The 5,627-nt window shown below is 39.4% G+C and overlaps 1 protein-coding gene across 1 annotated transcript in view; it reads left to right on the forward strand.

The window, feature by feature from the left end:
- Positions 1-3,688: 3,688 nt before the first annotated feature.
- LOC121381310 (allatostatin-A receptor-like) overlaps positions 3,689-5,627 on the forward strand; it is a 46,690-nt gene continuing 44,751 nt past the window's right edge. The window contains exon 1 of the mRNA XM_041510572.1: positions 3,689-3,780. The gene's annotated coding sequence lies outside the window, so the exon portion shown is untranslated. The remainder of the gene's footprint in view (positions 3,781-5,627) is intronic.

Consider the following 5,627-nt stretch of genomic DNA (forward strand, 5'->3'; position numbering starts at 1 on the left):
TAAACTACACCAAAAATTAATTTATTGTTCCATATTTACCAAAAAAACACAAATATACGTCACTGTATACAAGAAAGTCACATGACATGCTGTCAAAGCTGAAGGTTGTCAAACATGGATTTTACACATTAGAACATTCGTTTAATAGTGTGTGAATCCACCCCTGGCGCGAATACACTCGACACATCGTTGCCTCATGCTGTTGATCAGACGTCTGAAGAACTCTTGGGGAATGGCCTGCCACTCTGCCATAAGAAGTTGACCCAGATCATGAAGGTTGGCCGGAGGGGCATGGTTATCCCGAACTCTCCTGCCCAATTCGTCCCAGGCGTTCTCTATTGGGGCCAAGTCAGGCGAATATGCTGGCCAATCCATCCTGGCGATACCTTGTTGTCTGAGAAAGTCCGTTACCACCCTGGCGCGGTGGGGTCTGGCATTGTCATCCTGCAGAACTGCCCCGCCGCCAATCTGCTGAAGGCCTGGGAGAACCAACGGCCGGATAATCTCATTCAGATAGCGGATTCCATTCAGATTGCCATCCACCACATAGAGGGGGGTCCTGTGGTGGATAGAGATGCCGCCCCACACCATGACGCTGCCACCACCGAACCGGTGACGTTGTCTAACGTTAATGTCAGCGAAGCGCTCCCCAGGACGTCTGTAGACACGAACCCGACCGTCGTTGAACTGGAGACTAAACCTGGACTCATCAGTGAACATCACTCGACCCCACTGAACACGTTGCCACCGCAGACGAAGTGTGCACCAGTGACGTCTGGCCGTTCTGTGACGTGGTAGGAGTGGTGGTCGAACAGCCTGGCGACGGCAGCGTAGATTATTGGCTCTCAGACGATTGCGTATGGTTTGATCAGACACTCGAGTTCCAGTCGCAGTCCGCAGATTGTCACGTAATCGGCGTGCAGTGGTTGTGCGTTGACGTAGAGCCATATTGGTGATGTAGCGGTCCTCTCTATTTGTAGTGCTTCGGGGTCTTCCCGAACGTGGACGATTTCGAACAGAATTCGTTGCTTGGTACCGTTGCCACAGTCGGCCAACGACACTCTGACTGACACCAAGTCTCAGAGCAACATTTCTTTGCGTATTGCCATCCTGAAGCCAAGCAATAGCCCTTCCTCGATCTTCGATAGTCAGTTGACGTCGTACCATTGTCGAATTTGGAGTGTGCACCGTACACGAAGGCAAGCTCCAATTATACGGAAATTCAGCATTGGGAACATGGAATACACGTGCAAAGCGTGCAAATGAAGCGCTTTGTGAAAAAGCAAGTTATGGGCACTTAGCAGACCTTTCGCTTTCGCCCTAATTTACGTGCAAATGTAAGCATGTTTTCGCCATTAGAACTAGTCGACAGTGTCAATGACAGTGGATTTTAATTCATTTATTGGTTGCTTAGACCCACTTTCTTCAAAATGGAACAATACCATGCGTGACATTATGGTCTAGCTAATATAATTGACATTCAGAAAATAATGTCGAAAATATCGTCTGACCCTTAAATTCTTTTGAGTAGTATACATAATTGCTAATGCAAGACAATATATATATATATATATATATATATATATATATATATATATATATATATATATATATATGTATGTATTTCTCCCATATTGTTGCATAAAATGGAAATTAACACGACAGATCAATCAAAGTGGTCGGTCAAGAACTGCACTTTTGCTTGTTTTCCCGCCACTATAAAACATGGCGTTTTGAAAAGGTATCTTTGGTTTTCAAGCTTAGCCTTATCAATGATAGTACTAATGATATTTTGGGTTTGAAAAGGAAGGAAATGTTTCATTCAACGACGCACTCAACACATTTTATTTACGGTTATATGGCGTCGGATAAATTTTAAAAAGTATATCTTTTGGGGACATGCAAAACCCTTTTTAAGCACGATAGATCGATGTGGCTCCCTGACCAGTTTGTAAGTAGTCTAAATATGTTTCTGATCCCCCAATAATTAAGTACGTTTGAAAACAAATAAAAATAAACATTAGGAAAGTTTGACCTAGTAGAAACACTACGACGATCAGAAACACTTTTAATTTACAGTCCATATATATATATATATATATATATATATATATATATATATATATATATATATATATATATATATATATATATATATATGGGTCCATAGACAGTGGTCTTGTTTATGGTAAAATGCATATATATATGAGAGAGAGAGAGAGAGAGAGAGAGAGAGAGAGAGAGAGAGAGAGAGAGAATAAGAGAGAAGAGAGAAAGAATAAGAGAGAAGAGAGCATTCAACAGAGAGAGAGATATATATATATATATATATATATATATATATATATATATATATATATATATATATATACATGTATATTTAATAGGCCTCTATAACTATAGTCGTTAAAAAGTCTCAGTTGGTCGGTAATCTTTAGCAAACGTCTATAAATATCAGGAGAGTTCCTTTATTTTATCGTTTGTATAGACGTCTGAAGCTCCCAGTTTAATTAATGTGTTCTTTACTCCCGACAGTTTACACAAATGTAGTTATCCATTTTTGTAAAAATTATTTTAATACGACTAGCGCTGATTATAAATCTCTCTCTCTCTCTCTCTCTCTCTCTCTCTCTCTCTCTCTCTCTCTCTCTCTCTCTCTCTCTCTCTGTTTGTGTTTGTGTGCGTGTCTGTGTGTGTGACCTCATATTTAGTGATCACCCCCCCCCCCCCCCCCCCACACACACACACATCCCCATCCCCAGTTACCGGCATCTTCAGATGTCTATATGTATTGCATACCAGTTAGGTAATTTTTTTATTTAACGACGCCACTAGAGCACATTGATTTTTTATCTTATCATCGGCTATTGGACGTCAAACATATGGTCATTCTGACACTGGTCTTTTTTTTTAGAGGAAACCCGCTGTCGCCACATAGGCTACTCGTTTACGACAGGCAGCAAGATATCTTTTATTTGCGCTTCCCACAGGCAGGATAGCACAAACCATGGCCTTTGTTGAACCAGTTATGGATCACTGGTCGGTGCAAGTGGTTTACACCTACCCAATGAGCCTTGCGGAGCGGTAATAAATAAATAAATAAATAAATAAAAATATTAATAAACACCACCAGTTGCCGGCATCTTCCGACGCCTATGTATTGCAAACCATGTAGGTAATAAATAAATAAATAAATAAATAAACAGTTACCGGCATCTTCCGACGCCTATAAATGTATTGCAAACCATGTTGGTATTAAATAAATAATTAAATGTCGACAATAAATAAATAAATAAATAGATAAATAGGCCCTAAATAAAAGTTGGTAATAAATAAATAGATAAATAAATAAACAAACAAACAAACAAATAAATAAATGATTCAATTGTCGTTACTTTTTTAAGATGTGCGCTTCCCCCTAGAATAATCGTGAATCCGCTCCTGCGCCCCCTACCCTCCCTAGACATCGCTAACAGTACACGCCATGATCAATATCTCCAGCTTAAGACTTAGTTGATTTACCATAATTCTGTAAAGCCTAAAATACAAACTCATAACAACGTCATAATAAACAACGACACGACCCCGAACTCCCTGCACCGGCTGGCAAATCACTGTGATGGGAAGCAACCCACGAAGTAAAACCTTCTCAGGTCAATACGCATCTCGGTGAAGGCCGAATGCAGGTCAACCATGGGGACAAACTGCTATTTAGACCGAGTGGATTCGGTCGGTTTTAACACGGTTGCGGATAGATAACCACGGTTTCTGCAGTTGACAGTGAGTACGTTTGATTCTTATTCTCTCAGCTCACGTTCGGTGTGGGTACCATTAACTGCATGGAGTGAAAATAAGCATGCTTTCTTCCTACATATATATATTGTTTTCCTATTGCCATATCCGCGACCTTTCGCAATAGCCTTTATTAATAGAGATTTGCGATCAGCTGATCCATTATCGTCGGCGAGACTTCCTAACCGCATGGGCTGCCCGGTTCACGTTTTCTAAATCAACTTAGCCACCCTAAATACGCAAATTGTATTTACGAGTGCAGTGCGTGCGTTTTGAAAACAGGTTCCCGTGCATTCTTTTATAAGCAGTTTAAATCTCTCGACAGCATGGTGTTTTGTTGGTGTATATAGGACAGCCGGTTAGGCTATGACCTTGCACTTTTAATTGACTTGTAGTAGTACATGTATATTGTATATGCGTGAACCAAAGAGCTATCACACAAAGTCTGGTTGGTTAATCTTGGAAATCAGGGCAGTTAATAAAATAAATATAATAAAATCATGCATGAAGCCAGCACAGACCCGTTTTATAGTAAAAACATTTGTGGGACGTCTGGACTTCCTTGTTTGCGGCCCACTAGATATGACTTATAAGAACTTAGAAGAGCCGTCACTAACGTGGAACAAGGGGGTAGTGGTGCCCCTTCCCTCCAGAAATTTAGTTCACAAGTTCCTTTTCTGATGAAGACCCTATATTATTATACCTTGAGGCATGTAGTGCCTGGAATATTAATACTATATGTAAATCTGAGAGGGGAACAATATAAATTTACGTCACCCCTCCCCCTAAATCCATACCTGTTTCATATGGTTATAATAATAACAATAATAACAATAGTACTAAATACACCATCATAACTGTATACATGTTTATTGTATAAAAATGTATATAATTTTCATTTCTCACTCGGAATGGAAGAGCATATATGATTTGATATCCCCCCAAAATGGAATATGTGATTTATATGTGATCTGAAGGATATAAAAGGTTATTATATGAGCGTGTGTGTTATATGAAATTTATCCACCAGCAATAGTAAGCTAGCAGAGATGGGGCTGTATTATATTCCGAAGAGTTATAGGTGTGATAAATAGTTTCCGTGATAAAACTTGTTTATGTTTATTAAGGATAACACTTATCTGACATAAATACTCTCTCTCTCTCTCTCTCTCTCTCTCTCTCTCTCTCTCTCTCTCTCTCTCTCTCTCTCTCTCTCTCTCTCTCTCTCTCTCTCTCTCTCTCTCTCTCTCTCTCTCGCTGATATCAATTGAATACTTCATCAGATATTATCATATACTAGCATTGGCATGTTTTAAATTAACAATCATTTTCTAATACACTAATGGCGTCACAACAATGTTGTAACAATATTGTTATGACACATGCCATAAAGATAATTTTTAAATAATACGTTATTATATAACAGTTTATTGTAAACTACGTGGGTAATAATAATAGTATATACAAGTACGTGTCATATGTAACACTGCAGTGGACAATATATGCATGCTATGTTTACAAACACTGTCAACAGAACATCATAAATGAAAACATGTTGTGACATATACACTTCCATGTGTCCTGCGATTACGTGCTTCTGTTTCCAAAAAAAAATTTGGTAAAGCCTGGTTTTCATAAAATATGTGATACGTTGCCCACCGATGCATATTCACACAGACTCAATGTCGGATCAGCGACGAATCGGGAAACTTGTGACATCGTCTATCTGCGTCTGTTAAAGATTTTATGAAAACCAGGGTTTAGTGTGTGCGTGTGTGTGTGTGTGTGTGTCTCTCTCTCTCTCTCTCTCTCTCTCTCTCTCTCTCTCTCTCTCT

Source organism: Gigantopelta aegis, chromosome 2 (genome assembly GCF_016097555.1).
Source record: "Gigantopelta aegis isolate Gae_Host chromosome 2, Gae_host_genome, whole genome shotgun sequence".
NCBI classification, from domain to species: domain Eukaryota; kingdom Metazoa; phylum Mollusca; class Gastropoda; order Neomphalida; family Peltospiridae; genus Gigantopelta; species Gigantopelta aegis.